The 17,756-nt window shown below is 42.3% G+C and overlaps 1 protein-coding gene across 1 annotated transcript in view; it reads left to right on the forward strand.

The window, feature by feature from the left end:
* Positions 1 to 484: 484 nt before the first annotated feature.
* LMO4 (LIM domain only 4) overlaps positions 485 to 17,756 on the forward strand; it is a 36,523-nt gene continuing 19,251 nt past the window's right edge. Inside the window, exons 1-7 of the mRNA XM_030495583.1 lie at positions 485 to 591; positions 4,311 to 4,380; positions 5,152 to 5,289; positions 10,283 to 10,480; positions 11,468 to 11,619; positions 13,670 to 13,799; positions 17,001 to 17,117. The gene's annotated coding sequence lies outside the window, so the exon portion shown is untranslated. The remainder of the gene's footprint in view (positions 592 to 4,310; positions 4,381 to 5,151; positions 5,290 to 10,282; positions 10,481 to 11,467; positions 11,620 to 13,669; positions 13,800 to 17,000; positions 17,118 to 17,756) is intronic.

The following is a 17,756-nucleotide window of genomic DNA, read 5'->3' on the forward strand; positions in this document are numbered from 1 at the left end:
TGCTGACTTTCCTCAGTGTAACATGTTCTCACATCACACGACTTCTGATTTTTTAGGTTTTCATAAGCTTGGCCTGATAAGCTAAGCTAAACGCACTTTTAAAATACATTTCAAGTGTAAAGATTGTTACTAATTCTGTTGGTCAGAGTCACAGAGATGGTGAATATAATGTCCTTTTTCCTTCGGCACCTAAGCAAAGTCTGGCCTAGATTTAATTCTTCTGGTAGCAGACGGGGAGGACGAGTACCTATCTGAATGTGCCTTGCAATCTCTGCTTTTGTAGTGAATGATGAATTAATGCTCCAGCAGCATTTCGTTTTTCTATACCTTACCCCTATTCATTAGCTTTATTCTGCTTTTTCCCAGCTTTACCTCATCCTCCTCTGTGAAGCCAAAGACATGTGGCATTGGAAGTCATACTTTCGAGCTTACCTGCTCAGAACATCTGCCCCAAGAAGTCTGTTTGCACTATTTCACACAACTTGGGATTTGACGTTCCCTGCACAAGTGTATGAAGAGAATTGGTTTAGACTAGTTCAGCGAAAGGGAGCTGTTTATCAATGGACTCAGACGCATGGAGGTCTGAGAATGGTAAGTGCAAAGCTTTACCCCTCCTGGTCAATGGTCTTTGAGACAAGGCAAAGAGGAGACACTGCTGTTTTGGAGTTTGTATTTTAGGTCACAGTCTTCTCAGGTCAACAAAAGTCATGCAACGTAAATGGTGCCAAAGCACATTGGATGGTTGTGCATGAGAATTTATCTTCTTTTTATTATCAACCTCATTTTGCATTTGACAGACTTGTCATTACACACCTTCTTTGAAGACCTACTAGACAAAACCCTCACATGTGCTTTGTTTGGTAGTACACCAGGCAACGAGCCAAGATGTAGGTCTGAGGAAGCTTTGGTGTCGTGCTCTTCCTGCAGCTTTCTTCTAGATCATCTGTGTTGTACTGGATTCCCTCCTCGCTGAGGGAAGGGGTGGAAAAGCCCCCTCCAGCTGAGCAGTGGTGATCCCAGACACTGTCCTTTTGGGGCTGTTGTCTGGGCTGTGGTGCTGCTTGCAGCAGCACATGCATTTCTTCGACTGGTCATCAGTTGGAGGGTAGGGATGGCACTTGACTCCTGAGCTGTGGCTCACAGCCTTGTTCTAGACCCTGGTGCTAACTGATGGGCCAGGCTGCCTTTCCCTCCTCCTTTTAGCTTGTAGATAGTTCTTTGGCACACATCCAAACCTAATGCAGTAGAGAGGGAAAGGTCTTCAGGTTCCCAGAGTGTATATACACATGTGGTCAAATCCCTAGCTCATTAAATTAGTATGTGCAATGGAAACCAGCTACTGATTTATGTTTTCATCTATGCAAGGTAAATTGGATTGAAACTTCACACTGTTTAAAAAGGAGAGCTGAGATTCTTGCTTACATTTGAGTTCTAAATGAGCAGGCACATGACTAAGCTTCATGGACCTGAAAAAGCGGGGTCCGAGTTAATATGATGCCTATAACATTGATTTCACTGGAGCCTTTTGTATCAGAAACCACATGTACACAGCCTCACATTGTGAAGCAAGATTAATTTAGCTGTTGGCAAATTATGTGCTGTATAAGAATATTCTGTGAATGGCTTGGATTGCAAATTCTACTTCTTAATACGTGCAATGCAAAGTACCAGTAGCATGAACAGGACACTACTGGTTTCAGCTGAATTTTGCAGAAATGTGAATGACACGCACCCAAAATAAGGAGATAAATGGTGGAGAACGAAACAACAGAAGACCTACTGAGTCAGATATGAAAAGCCTCAATCTAAATGATAACACAGAAGGTAGAAAAGTAATTGCAAAGGGTTTAGAGCTGCAGTCCCTCTAAAATAAGCAGAGGGGGTTGCCTCTCTCTAACACAAAGGTGATTCAGGATTATTCTTAGCTATAGTTACAGGGAGTGCCACAGAGGGAGCTACCAAGAATATTTCTGTGGTTCAGTTTAATATGTTATTTTAATGTTTCTAAAATGTATCCATTTTTAGAAGCAAAATTCTTGTTCCCTCTCTTTGAATTGTTCTAGCAATAGCCGAAGCAAAACAAACTTCTCATGGTCTACCCACCTTGGAGAACAGAACCACTCTGGATAATAGAAGTAAATTAATGGTATGCAAGCTCAGTTTTTGATGTGCTTTCTAACAGTACCAATTCACTTGATGTGAGTCCCTAAAGAAACACAGGTGTCCTGGTTTCAGCTGGGATAGAGGTAATTCCCTTCCTAGTATCTGCTGCAGTGCTGTGGTTTGGCTTTAGCCTGAGAACAACGCTGATAACACACTGATGTTTTAGTTGTTGCTCAGTAGTGCTTACCCTGATCAAGGACTTTTCAGTGTCATGCTCTGCCAGGGAGGAGGGGAAGCTGGGAGGGAGCAGAGACAGGACACCTGACCCAAACTGGCCAAAGGGTTATTCCATACCACAGCACATCATGCCCAGTACAGAAACTGGGGGGAGTCACCCAGAAGGCCCAGATCGCTGCTCGGGTCGGGCTGGGTATCGGTCAGCGGGTGCTGAGCAATTGTATTGGGCATCACTTGTATTCACTGTTTGTTTCCCTTTCCCAATTTGGTCTTTATATTCTTTACCCTTGTTATTTCCCTTATCATTAGTAGTAGTAGTAGTAGTAGTGTTAATAGTAATAGGCCAGGATGGGGAGGAAAATATTAAGCTACTACCCTGAAGTGAAAGCCACTGTATATTGTTCCAGTGATCCCTGATGCGCAGCGCTCTTCAGCTTTGCTCACTTTTATGTTGGTAAGATTTTTGATTATTTGGCATTTGCAAATGCTGAGTAGATGAAGCTTAAGTAGCATAGATTACAGTTTTCTGTTGGACCAGAGACAGTAAAATCATGAGTCTCTCCTCTTATGGTTCCTGCCAGTTACTAACCAACCAATAGTAACTGCTATTTCTCCCAAGCACATATATACACCTCTTATCTTTAAAAGCGTTCCTTACTTATACCAGTAAGATGTAGAGACATGAACTTTTCTTGTGCTTTGTACGGCTGATGATAACTTTTTCCTTCAGTCTTATTCAATCTTAAGAAATTTGCATCCTTCCACATGTCTGGATTGGTTCCAGTCTTACATGTTCATCTGTTCTAGACCAAATTTCCTGCGCTGTGTTAGGCTATTTACTAGCTGAAAACTACACCCCATTTTGCTGCTTGCCCTTGGTCCCTCCCCATAGCTTTGCCATTAGAAGAGGCCAAGCAAACATTCCCTAATGCACTACAAGTAAAGCCAGCCTGGTTAGCTCATATCCATGTTCATCAGCAGGTGAAATGAATCTGGCTGACATAGCTTAAACAGATTAGGAGGTAATATGTGATCTCTTTTGCTAATGGAACAGTATGTAGGGTACTTGGAAGGCAGCAACAAGCACTAAAGACAGTGCTGTCATCTCCCAGAAGAGCTTCTCTGCAGTCTCAGGTCTTCTAAGTACTCCCATCCTTGAACCCCCTCTTGCACCCCTCAACTTTCATCTTTGTCTACATACCTCGCCTTTATTTTTACCTTAGCGGGCACAACTAAGAATATATTTTGACATTTTAAATGAGTGTTCTCTGTTCAGCTTGCTCTGCCTGCCTTTATTAATTAAACTTATGTCTTCATATCAGGTTCCTTCAGCTCATCTCTTCCAGTTTGAGCTCTTACTTTCAATTTGCCTTCATTATACTTTGCCATCCCTGAACTGCACTGAATTCTTTCTCATTTCACATCTTCCTCTACAATATTCAGATCTGCTATTTCTCTGCCGCATTTTACCATGGCCAATGTGAAAATCTTCTTTGCTACAGAACCAGCAGTGAGGAGACCAACCTTTCTTCTCTTTGCCACATTCCTCCTCACTCTTACACAAAATCTTAGCTGAAAAAGAAGGGCATTCTCTTCTGCTATCATAACTTCACGTTCCTCTTTTTCCTGCTGCTCATCCCTTTGGGATACATTTTAATACATCATCATCCATGGAAACTGCACTGTTTATGTTTGCAATATTTCAGTGTGCTTGGAGTTGGGGTTTTCCAGATGAACGGTGTATGAAGACTTAATCTGAACCTAGTCAGATAATATTGACCTGCAACGAAAAACCGTATGAATGAGATAGCAGCAGACAGCTTCAAGTGCTGAGTGCCAAGTGCTGACTGAAAAATGATACCCCAGAAGTTTGGTGGTGGAGAGCAGATGGGACATTTATGAATGGAAAAGCTTTCTGATTATTTAAATATTGTGATATATTTTTTAACATTTTCTCAATTTTTTTTCAGCAGTTGCCAGAATTTCCCTCCTCCTGAAGGGTGGTACAGCAGGGAGCTTCCAGGATCTGCGCATCCCTCTGTAAGCTACTACATCTTGAGACAAACTTTAGGGCCTCTCTGTTTTGCCACAGTAGACTTCCCCCAAATTAAAACAAGTAAGAACTGAACCCAAGACTTTGGATTCCTGGTGCTCCTCTCTATACCCATTTCAGCTATAATTCCCACTGTTCCATGTTAGCAGTCATCAGGAAACACATATTTTGTTTCCAAAATCAGGATCTCCTGAAACAAATCCCTAGGTATTACCACAGTAGTAGTAGTAGTAGTGCCACAGCTTGCAAGCCACATTGTGTTAGGGCCACAACCAATGGGTTGGCCCTTGCCCAAAGCAGCTTTTAAGCCAGGTCATGTATATGGAAGATAGGCGAGGGAAGCTGTTTCCGCATGTATCTGAGTTGCCTGGGTTAAATGTGGTGAATTATTTCAGCAAATCTATTCCAAACGTTCCCCTTCAGTTTTTCCCAAGTTCCAAACTCGGATGCTGCTCTAAATGAAAAGGAACAATTAAAATGCCTTTCTAAATGCATTTGTAATGAAATAAGTTACTGTCGTTTCCCTGGGCAAGCCAGCTCTTTGGAGGGGGCAAAAGTTACAAAAGGAAAAACAAACAAACAAATGAGTGAGTAACTGTGGGAGGTGCTGCCAGAGAATCAGAAACAAGCCTGGATAGAAGGGACAGGGAAAGGCTCTTGTCTGCCCTGGGACAATCTGTAGAAAACAAAATGTGGGGGAGAGTAAAAATGAAGAGGGGGGGAATGAAAATCCACTGTCTTTTGTCTTTTTAATCCAGATATCAGGCTACCAGGACTCATGATGCTCCTACTAGAGAGAACTGATTTCAAGGACTTTCAGAAAGAAAATAGACGTTTCCACCTTTGTTATTCAGGTTCTTCCTTTACAGGGGTTTCTACCGCTACACAACGAGGAGGTGAGTCCCTTGGTCTCAACTGTAAAGGGGAAGAATGAATGAGGTTGCCAGACACACTGAGTTAACAGTGAGCTGAGAAAAGCATGACCACCAGCTACCTTTCTGCTTTCCAAATCTTGGACCAGTGAGAAATCAAAACCTAGTTTGGGTCAGGCTACAGGTACAGAGTGTGCTTCACCTCCCATGAACTGGGGATGGGAAGTGAAGGAAAGAGTGCTGCAGAGCTGCTGACTCTCTGCTCTCCAAAGACTTCCTGTTAAGGGGAATCCTCAGTTGTCCATTTAGGGTAGTATTATAGCTGCGCTGAGCTGCTGAGGCATGCAAAGAAGCTGCAGATGGGGCTGAGAGTACAGCTTGATACTTTTCTGTTGAGCCACCCAGTGACAGCATTACCAAATGCCTGCTAGAGGTGGGTACTAAGAGTGCTGGTAATGGCTAAAGGCAAAGCAGGGGGTCTGGTTTTAATAAAAAGGTAGTTTACAAACAGCATTTTTCTTATTATAATGATAAAATTGATATGAAACAGTCACACACCAGACCCTTATTTTTCAGGGCTATTTTTTTAATATGTATATGTGAATATATATTATTTTTTTCAGAACACTTTAAACAAAACAAGCCAAAGGAGGGGAGGGGAAGGGGGGGAGAGAAAACTCCCTTCAGACAACAATCACCTTTTGAGTTAAATTCTCATGCTTGGTCTTAGCCCAGAGGGATTTGTCTTGAGTGAAGTTCGAAGAAAATCCTTTCAGCAGTTTCTGAGTTACTTAAATGTAACCATGGAGGTTTGGATTCAGATGCTTTTTTGCACTTGTATAACTCAAAAATAGCTTTGCTTTAAAACTTCTAAATTAACCCTCCTTAACTTTTCAACTTGTCACCTATCCTACTGTATGGCTTATAAAATTTTAAAGCTAATAGTATAACAAACTCAAATAATGATACTGCAGATGTTCAAATGAATCTTGGGAGGAATAAATTATAGGAGTCACAGTAGGTTGTTCTGAAGAAAGAGAGGCTGCATGCCTTAAACCATGTGTTCTCCCTGCTCTGAAATAGGCCCAATTTTTTCTGCTATTAAAAAGCATAAGTGTGCTTGGTGTGGATTTTAATACTCAGTTACACATGCGAAATCAAGCACGTAAGTCCTGTTGCTTTTTTTCCTTCCCGACAGCAGTGCTTCCGACTTGTCAGAACATTCTCTTCAGTTTTCCTGCTTGCTTTTTAACACAGGCCTGATCAACAGGGCCCTTAAATGTCTCCTAAATGTTTATGAACTTTAAAGTTACTGAAATGCTCTGGGATTCTCTTCTTGGTATTATTTTATTGCCAGAAGATTGAGGCAACGTGAGGTGAAGTGTCTTGGTCATAGTTTTTCCTTTTTCTTTGTCCAATCCTCCTGTTGTCCTCTTTGTTTTCTTTCCACCATCTCTGCCTCATTTACTAGTCCAGTTCTCACTGTCTCCTATCTGTCTTTCAGCAGTCTTTCTCCATTTATTCTCCTCTAGCAATTGCACTGAAGAGGGCCCATGATAGAGAGAAATGATTTTTACTTTGGCAGCAGCTTTTTACTTTATCTTTTCCCTAAATGTCTGGGATGGGTCCAGTCAGCTCTCCCCATTTTTATCATCTCCCTCACATCCCTCATGACCCTGAACTCTAGTCAGCAATCTGATGTCTGCCATGGGAGCATCTCCCATGATCCAGGGCCACGATCAGACTGAGGTATTGTAACACCCTGCCTTACTTTACCTGCTTACCTCGCTTGCTCTGCTGCTTTCCAGGAACTGGACACCTGTGCCAGGTTTTTCTCACACAATAGTGACTGATAGTGCTGCTGCCTTCTGCACGTCTCTCCTTGCTCCTGTGCCCTTCTCCCTCTCCCAAGTTTTTGTGGTTCAGCCTCCTGGCTGGTGCAGTTTAGCCAAGATACGAGAGACTTGTATTCAGCCTCTGCCTGAGGCAATTTGAACTTGAATCTCTTGCCCCCTGAATTAGCACTCTACCCAAGAGATTATCAGCTGTTCTGTGGGGACTGTGGCCCGAGTCCTCTCTTGAAGTGGGAAGGCTTGGGCTTGGCTTGTCAGCCTCGTAATGGAGACGCTCACCTGGGTGGGGAAACCACGTCTGCCAGGGCCTGCCCCAATAAATACTTAACACCCAGTATTCCCTGGAAGAGGTAACAGAACCCAGGTTTCTTGCTCTCAGTAATGCTTTGAGAACAAGCACACATGGCAATCCAGTTAATATTTAATTATTCCATGCAAACTGGAACAACTCCAACGGGATGGATTGGTGAGAGCCCCTGTTCCACAAGAGCCTTTTAGACTGTGCTGTTTGGACTTGGCTGCTGAGGGTAAGCTTCCCCCATACCGCAAAGCAGCGATGGCCTCAGCACCACTGACACATTATAGAACTAGGTAGTGAGGACGTATGTGGAGACTGGAGGGAACGGAAGGAAAAGGTATTCCTGAACATGCTCTGTTATCCATGGTGACAGATCCATATCCATTGCTGAAACAAGCACCTGCTGCTGCTGCCTCAGTTACCATTCTGGATAGGAGTGACAATGAATATGTGGTGGAGGGAAGAGCGGTCTGTTAAAAGACAGGGCAGCAGGCTGGGGCACTATAAGGGAAATTGCTTTTAAAGGTGGAAATATGGCAAAAATAGACTAAGGAATCTTAAAAGACAAAATCAATGCCAAAGCAGAGGAAGCCAGAATGACTTCCAGAGCTCAGCTATAGGCAGCTGTCCCCCAACACAAGCCAGACACCGTCAGTATGTGGGAGACATCCAGGAATTTTTTCCCTCCTACAAAAATATTAGGGACATTATATGTTTTAACTGTAATGGAAAAAATAGAGCTGTAGTGCTCCTTTCCAAAGGAGAACACTAACCATTGGAAGCGATGTGGTACAGGGAGCTCTGTGAGTGTGTGTGTGTGTGTGTGTGTGTGTGTGTGGCTGCTCCCTTTTCTCCTAGGGATTCTATAGCTTCCTTCATTCTTCGCTTCTCTCATATTACATAAAGAAGGTAATTTTTCCTGGCCATTTACTAAAGCTCATTAAAGACCGAAGAGAACAAACAATGCTACTCCTTAGAGACTACCATTCAAAGTCATTCTACAATTCTCTGTTCTAATACTTGAGACAAATTAATTATTCCTTAGTGAAAAGTGTATAATTCCTATTCTTCATTTTTGGGGTGGGGAGCGGGGAATAATAATAGGAAGTTTATATTTGAGTCGAAAGCTGTCTGTGCTGAAGGGAAATAAGAAAAAATGTTTGTTCCAAGAAGAGTAAAAGCAATTATTCTAATAATAATTCTAGGGATATTAATGTCTTTTTAAAGTAGATTGCTTTCAAATAAACACCGAAGTTGGAGGGCTAGGAAAGGCTGCTTTATTTATTAATCATTCCAAAAGTGCATTTTTCTAACTGAACAAGTGCATGAGCAACTTTGCTGGCACATATTAAATTTACTTAAACAGCAACTTGTAAATGCCTAAAAACTTCTGTAACCAGAGACTAATTTGTTTAACGTGTTGAAAATGTTATGTGGATGTGAGCAACTATATATTAAACTTCAAAGCAAAACGCTCCAGAGATTACACCATCTTAAAGATTGCATATTGGGAAGGCAATACATTAAACATACAGGATTTTTAATTCTCTTCTATTTTGAATACTTGTCAATCTGAGTGACTCACGCTTAGGATTGTAAACTGTCATTTAAGGTGTGATGTCCAAGTTCAGGCCTTGACCATGGTTTGCAAGGGGCTGGCTTTTCTCTTTCATCTCTATTAATTAATGCTGTCTCAGTTTGCCCAGCGTACACTTCTGTTGACATCACCTTTTCCATACACTTTAAAGAGTCCCCAGAGAGATCTACTGCAGAACAAAAACTGGACAGAGAATACATTTGGAAACCATTTTATTTCTCAATTACCAGCCCAAACGTATGGAAAAGATTTACACTCTATCTGATTTACACAATAATTATACTTTGAAAGCTTAGAAATAAATGGCTTGATCCTTGAAATCATTAGTTACTATACCAAATGTAATTGGTGTAAACTAATGAGTTTACTGGATGGCTGACCCTTAATTACTGATTATAGTTAAACTCTAGCCAATCAAAAAGGAGTTCACTTATAAAAGTACAGTACAGTATTAACAAGCATTACATTTCCAAGTAAGCAGCCCTATGATTAGTTGCGGCACTCAACTCGAGCCTGTTCAGGGCTATCAAAAGGAGCTTTTTAATAATAGCGCACTAAGCAACCATCACTCCCTTACCTCAGCGTCTATCAGACAAACAGAAAGAAACCACATAATTAATCATCTCATGCAATAGAAATAAAGCATCTGGGCCGGATCCAGGCGGGATGTACGGAGCCGCCTTAGTCAAAAGAGCTGCAAGAGGCTGGGGATTCGCTTTGAGATAGGGTAACTGACATGGGGAGTTCTGGCCCTCTCTGGGAGCAGTATGTGGTATGGAAGTTAAATATTGATTGATTGTGTGCAGTCCTGTGTGATACGGAGAAGCCTATTGACAAAATAGGTTTAATAATCCCTTGAATCCAGGAGGATTCCTCGAGTAGATCCAGTATGTGGTGACAGGACAACTGCTGTCCGTCCTGGTAGTCCCAAAAATTCCGAAGTTGTGACTCCTCACTATTTATTAGATCAAATGAAGAACCATTTTTAAAAATAAAATGCTAAATGTGAAGAAATTATTTTTCTTTTTTTTCTGGTTGATCTTCAAGAATTAATGTTTTTACCTCACCAGGAAGACTCAAAGTTCCTATAAGGAAAAGCTGAAGGCAGATTAGCATAAAAACCATGATTCCAGAGTTGGGTCTTTAAATAGATACTCCAAATATTTTGATAAAACCATAGGACTTCACAATACTCACAGTCACATCCTTGCAGGTACTTAGGTAAGTGACTCCAGTGTTTTAAAGATGTGGAAATTCTCCATCCCCTAGAACTTCCCTGTGAATCCTAAGCTTCGGGTAGGAGACTGATGCTGGAAGGCACAAGTGTTAGAAGATCAAGTCTGATGTACTGCTGCTACGGCAATCTAGTTGGAAGAGGATGTATTTGCTGGAGCTCCGTGGCCTGCTTGCTCTTCGATGACTTGAGGGACCTCACAGCTGCCAGGATTCATTCTGTCAGGATCACAGGTCTCTCATTTCTGCGTTTCTCTATGATGTTCTCTCTGGTGCTTGCCTTTCATAAAGAGCAGGGTTCAGCAGAGGACCAACCTTGTCTGACGGCTCTTTAGCATAAGTGCTGTAACACTTGCCCATTTATTAGTATAAAAATTTTCTTACAACTCAGAAAATGAAGAACGAATTAGTCCTTAGAATGTCTGCACATGGGTTAAAGTGAACTTTATGCATTTACTGAACTCCTGTTTGTGAGATGTGTCTGGGGTTGAGAAAAGGTTAAAGTTGTTTACTGCCTTCAAGCTCTGGTCTTAGAAGATAATTCAGGGCTGTGCTGTGAGCAGCTACGAGACTAAGTCCTTGGAACAATGAATTGCTGGTTTGATGTCAAGGTCTTTGGGCCTTAATAATAAAATTAATTCCTAAAGGAAATCCTAGCAGGGACTTTATGGTCATATAAAGTCATTATGCTGTTTTACAAGGTAACTTTAAAGATGCTGTGGAATGATCAGAGTTTGTGGGGAGGGATCATATTTTTTATTATTTCTGGGATATCCTTAAGCTGTCATAACTACAACACTGCCACTTGGAATAGCTGCTCCGTAGTTCAAAAGGAAAGACTTCTGCTGAGGCCTAAGTCAGGCAACTGGGGCATAGCTGTCCAGGGAAAGCTTGTTGAAGTGAATGGAGCCCACGCTCCTGACAGTTGGCTCCAGTTTTGTAGGAGCTGGATACTTGGGGTATCCAAGGTGTTTTACTGCAATTCCACAAGAGCAGATAGAGGGCCTGGGAAGCTTTACAAGCTCTGCTTTTCACAGTCCTCTGTTGGAGGGTTCAGGGCTGAGCAATTTTCAAAGTAGGAGGAAGGCATATTTTCCAAAACTTCAGGATCCCGTGAACTCCAAGACAGAGGAAACACTAAACTAGTACAAAATTTTCCTCTCTCCCCCCTGCACAGCAGTGCTGGTAAGAACAATGCTGCCATTTCTGCTCTGCTAACAGAGGCAACACCCTCAATGCAGAAGAAGGAAGACAAGGAACCATTGATTCGGGAGGAGGGGAACACGCTATGGACAGGCTCACCCTCCCCAGCCTGCCGTCCCTGTGGCACAGAGGAAAGGGGGGCTGCTGGATGGACCAGCAGAACAAGCACGGTAGGGCCTCGCTTTCCTCCTCTTCTGTGATCTGTGCCTAACTGCTGCTGTGAAAGAAAGCATCAAGCCCCATCTTGTTCATAGAAATACAACATATTTTAAAGCTGTACTTAATGGATAAACTGTCTTCTGATTGGATGAGCTGCACAATAAATCTCATCCTGAGCCAAATGCAATGCAGCTTATTCAGTTACAGTGAAATGAGCCACTGTCACTTTGCTGCACTTGCATACATCAGGCAAAACGCTTCCATCTTCATCAGTCTTTTAGTGAAATAGAAATAAAACAATTGTAACAGAATGGTGTCACTGGATCTGTGGCACCTGCTTTAAAAATAAATCTCTTAGCTTTGTCTTCACTATTACTTTCAATAAATGTCCTAGCATTGCCACAGCATTTATCTAGCAGCAGGAAACCATTATCCTATGACAACAATCTATTCCATTAACATTAGCTCTTAATTGTAAGATTGTTTATAAGACAGCAAAAGCTACTGAATCATAGTAGAATGATAAAAAGAGTTATGGTCATGGAGTATAGTAGTTGCTCCAGCTCTGAAAAACAACTTAAGAAAAGTAGAGGGCTATATTTTTATATGAAAAATAATGTAATATTCTTACCCAAGAAAATCTTTTTAAATAATGGATTACATCAGCAAAGTAACTATTAAAGAGTTAATGTTAAAAACTGTTACTAAGAAACTCTTGCTTTGATAAATGGTATGACTAAAATACTGAATAGAAAGCTTAGAAACTCTTCCTGAAAGCAAGGCTGTGCCGAGTCAAACAGAGAAATCATAATAACAGAAGCACATTTGTCTGGCAGGGGGAACAGAAGGAATGTTGTAGAATTGAGTTTCGAAGAACCTCACTGCAGAATAGGAGAACTGTCACTCTGATTGTTTGTCGTTATTGTTTCATGTCCAGTTAAGTGAACTTGGAGTGACAGTTGTGTCATAACTGCTGGCATCTATGTAAATTTCAAATCAAATACTATTGAGGCATTTCTGCCAGACACAAGTCACCAGGCTGCTCTTCCTCTTTAGTTTTGTAACCCTCCATTTTCTCATATGTGCTGGTAGCCCTTAAATTTAAAAGACATCTTCAACAGGAGGTCCCTGTAATGTGTGTGTTTCAGTTCTCAGCCTGTACCTTGCTTTCTTTCAGCTCTTTGAAACAATGGCTAATGTCAAATTTCCATCAGAAACAGTCACCACAAACATCTAGATGTATTAGCTGAAACTATGCCTTCCCATTGATTGTCCCTGCCCATGGCAGGGGGGTTGGAACTAGATGATCTTAAGGTCCTTTCCAACCCAAAACAATCTATGATTCTATGACTCTGTGATGCATCATACAATGAAATCCTCTGAAACCCTAGGTTGTGGACTTCCCCTGAAGACTTACAGAGGAAATGGCTCGAGCAAATGTTCCTCCATTGATTTACTGTAGCCCAAGTCAGATATCACAAGGGTCTTCTCTGTGGATAGGTGCAAAATAAGTGGAAAGCATCAGTCACGGACCTTTCTGTAAGTTACAGCATCGTTCAGAGTTTATGGGAACTTCACAGTGATATCAGATGTACTGCTCCACGGCAGTGAGTTACAGTAAATAACTCATTTCCTGGATACACTCATAACAGGCAGATATTCTAATGACATAGGATTTTCTACTGGACATACATCTTTCAAAATACTGTCAATGCAATTTTAAAGGTATTATGTGTGAACACCATCAAAAAATATTAAATATGCTGTTTATTCACTCAGGCATAATACTCATTTCTTCTGCATATTTAAACTTACTTGGCTAATTAATTAAATAATACAGGTTAGAATTAAGGTCTCACTTTTCATTGTAACACATTATTCCAGCACATTGCTTTTACTAAATTCTGCACAGGTCTGTTTGCAGAAATCATACCAAAGTGCAGCTGCATTCTTCAAAAAAACCTTCCTTTGACAAAGGAAATACTTAAAAAATGGCTACAAGAAATAAACAGCCGGCTCTGAGTAGAAAACATTTAATGTTTCCATGATTTCTTTTCTCAGAGGGGAAAGAAGACAAGTTTACTTTCTCTGCTGAAATTCTCTGAAGTGAATTCTGACTGAAAAGAAGTGGCGGTGATGTAACATTCAGAAGCATAAATGATGTTGTTATAAACGTGTACCTCCGCATTAGGTAAGAGCACTTTGGTCAGTTGAATTAGTCAGATATTTGATCCACTTGATCTTTTTTGTTCTGTAAATTTAAAGTAGCTCAGTGGCTACCTCTAGCTATAATTTGGGCCTTCAAACAGCACCAAATTGTGCTGTCCCATCCTCTAATCTGACTGCTTGTTACGGTGACTAACGAATAGAGGCAACACGTTAATGCAGCTTCTATAAAAGTATCTGTAAAGAGAACGTTTTTTTACTTTAAAGGGTAAGTTCTACATGAGTTTATATTTTGAAATATTTGTCAAAGGTTTTTTTTTTCCTTGTTAAAGACGGTGACATCTGAATCATAATACTACATGTTTCTATTTGTGACAAAAGATCACTCTACAGATATGTCATCACAAAAATCAATTGTCAGTATATATTTAAGAATGTCAAAATAATCTTAACTGAAAAGTGCCTTGTTTTATTAGACTGTGGAGTGTAAAGCCCTCTTTCAAAATTCATACAGCATTTCCAATGGTAAGGGTTTTTTTATGTAGTGAACTTATTATATATGCATATTCTAGTGGCCTCCAGAGACTTTTCATTTAAAGCATAAATTACGTATCATTTCAAACTCTGATGTCTTTGACTTCAGTCACAAAACTCACACCCAGGACTTTCTGCTACTGATGGCTTGTGGTAATACATCAGTTCTCCCAACAGGAATGTGCACAGGACAAATTAGTGCACGTGATTTTAGCCATATGAGGTCATTACAAATATAGCCTTAGCTCTTCCCAAAGTGGACTTCATTGTTAATATAAATATATATCTATAATTACTGACATATATATTATTTGGCTCCTGTCCTAAGTTATGGATACAGTGATGATAAAAGGGCCTTGCAAGCCCTTACCTAAGCGAACCATGCTTAGTAATTACTTTCCATGGTTCTGGGTTCCTGTAAATAAAGTTACTCATGTATTTATAAGCAAGTCAAAATCTATACACGTATTTCTAAAAGTGAATTATCTTGCTCTTTGGGGCAACCAATACAGTCTACTGCTTGGAAAAGAACACTTGAGAGTAAAGCCGTCCAGGGTTCTTCCCAGCTTCTGCCAGGACGCGTACTCTCCCGTATCACTGGATATCTGACTTAAATACTTAATCCAGTCAGATTTTTACGTTGTGTGAGGCCCTAAACCAGAAAACCCCATGTGAGTAAAAGGATGTGTTAGTTGAAAGTAGCAAATGGCTGTTGATTTTTCATCACCGTTTCCGAAGAGACTGGGGTCAGAGGGTTAGTTTTAAGAGTCTAATTGTTTGTTCAAAAGGTGTAGCCTGCAAGACAGGCGGACTAGCAAAGTGCAGCATGGAAGATCTCAAGACAAAGCAGCAGCCCCAACATTTCTCTCTAATGAGAAAAGGAAAAGACAGTCCCATAGGCATGCAGTGTTTAGGGAGAGAACCACGACTCCTTTCATGAATGGAGAGACTGATGAATTCTGGACTACCTGCTATCTCAGGGGCACGTCTAGGTTTAAGAGTTATTTGGATCACAGGTTGTAACATTTTCCAGGCATTCAGATTGCAACCACTAAGCCAGAAATTTTATGCTTTCCTTTCCCTGACTCCAACAGTACCACGATATAAGCAGCCAGATTTTCTTCTGCATTGTGTTTTTTATCCATTCAGCCAAAATTAACAGTCTTCGAGGATAACGTATGCCAAGTGAATTTAAATCTTGCGGACTCAAATCGACCTAAAGTTGATGGATACATTCATGCCTACTGCTGAAATCTACCAATTACACAGAACTATGTTAACTTACCATAGAAACATCTCATCTAATAGCACAGATGATGTTGAACTAACTAATTACATTATGGCACATAGACAATGAAAAACATAACGAAGATGACAGCACAGCAACAGCAGATGCTGCACAAAAGAAAAATCAGAAAAATATTGCTCTGCAAAATGCTCTCAGTTATGGTTTCCTCTGTTAAAATTAATCACAAAAATTAGTGATTAGTGATTTCAGAAAAAGATATGAACATCGTAATGGTATTTGGAAGATGTCATTAAGCTATTTAAAACTCTGCTTCTTGAGAAGGTAGTTCCCGTTTTTGTATCGCTATCAGTTTTAAGACTAGTAAACATTTTAGTGCCTAGGGCAGAGTTTCTTGGTAGAATATCTTTTCCACTGAGGAAAGGTCCTGATGGCTCTTCCAGAGCCTGAATTTGGTAGCTTCCAGCCATTACAGGCTTAGATAATTAGACAACTTAGATTTTATTTTAGCTTGGCATTTGCTCTGTTCTTGTGCTCTTAGCTGTGTCAGAGAGCTAGAATAACAGTGACTGTTGATTATCTGTAGCATGCCTTGTTACTTTATATATTTTAAATTGTACCAGATCCTAAATAACAAATCTGAAACTGCTGAGCATGTTTAAAAGTAATACGTACATGGAGATTACATCCAGATGATATATTTCATAGACCTATGCTAAAAAAATACGGTATTTTTAAGCACAACACCAGTCCTCTCCCCCCTCTCCTTGCGGAAGCCTTCCATGAGCTTCATGCACAGACTCTGAACATAGCCCAGAAAGACAGAAACAGACTTTTTTCCCCCCCTGCATTTAAATCCTACCTGCGGTGCTATTCGAATTTCAGTATTTTATTTGCTATATAATTAGAAACAAAACCTATCTGCGATATCCTGTGTTTTCCCAGGTACATTTCTCCTAGCTAGGCATGTTTCCCCTCAGTTTAAAGTGGTTCCTGGGCACGCCGTGGTCCAGCCAAGGCCGGGATGCAGGCATGGAGGAGGCCCACAGGTGGCGATGTGGCTCAGGTACACCTGGGCTGTGCTTCCCCAGGCGGATTTACCACTCGGCCTGGCACAGAGGCACTCACTGCACTTTTGTACCGGCGAACTCAGCTGCACATCAGGACCCCCGGCTGCAGTCCCGTACCCCTCTGCGGGTACATCCCTGCTGCGTTAGCCACCCGCAGGAACGGGTTTCAAACACTTTAACAGCAGAGAGACGGACACATACAAACTCGTGATGCAGTCACACTGCCATCACATTGACCACAGCAACTAACTGTACCCCCCAGCCCACACCCCGAGCGGGTGTCCTCTCCCACTGTCCTCGCTGCATTGGCTGCTCCTTACGGCAGCAGCCTGGAAGCGAGGAACTCATGTCATGGAGTTTTTCTCCTCTTTCACAGATCCTGGAAGTGCGGAATTGATCGGATGTCCTAGCTGTGGCGTGCACGGTGGAGCACGGCTGCCCCGCACCAGGCAGGAACCCATCGCAGCAGCTGGGCAGGGCCCCACGCTGGCAGGTGCAACTGCTCACAGGGTAACAGCCACTAATTGTGGCACATTTGGAAACACTTGTGTTGTTCCGAGGGTCTTTTTTAACTCTTTGGTGCCGTGCTTTTGCCTGTGCTTAGGCCTCAAACAAGAGCGATTAACACGGGCGGTTGTTTTTCCCAATTTTAAGCGTTCCTACTGAATGTTACTTCTGGTTTGCTATCATCCCTGGGCTTCTTCCCCCGAAACGCAGTTGTTTCCTCAAACAACACGCCGTGCTGCTGACCGCCGGCCAACTGCGGCAGTTTAACCCTTCCAAACCGGTGCAGGGGCTGCGGGCAGCGGGCCGTGCCCGGGCGGGCATGCCTGGGCACCGCTCTCCGGCGCTTTCCGCCTCCACCGGGGCGCCGAGCCGGCCTCCCCCCGGCCCAGCGCGGGCCAGCCCGCCCCGAGGGCGGCGGTGACGGGCCCCGGGGGCAGGACGAGGCCGCAGGCCCCGGGGAACGCCAGGACGGTGGCGAGGAGCGGGCCGCGGGGCCGCACCTCCCCTCAGCGCCCCGGCGGGAAGCGGCCAGCGCCCGGGAAGGGCTTTGACGGACAGCGGCGACCGGGCCGGGTCGGGGCCAGCCCCTCACCGCCAAGTTTCTCAACTGGTGGCCGGGAGCGGA

Source organism: Strigops habroptila, chromosome 8 (genome assembly GCF_004027225.2).
Source record: "Strigops habroptila isolate Jane chromosome 8, bStrHab1.2.pri, whole genome shotgun sequence".
NCBI classification, from domain to species: domain Eukaryota; kingdom Metazoa; phylum Chordata; class Aves; order Psittaciformes; family Psittacidae; genus Strigops; species Strigops habroptila.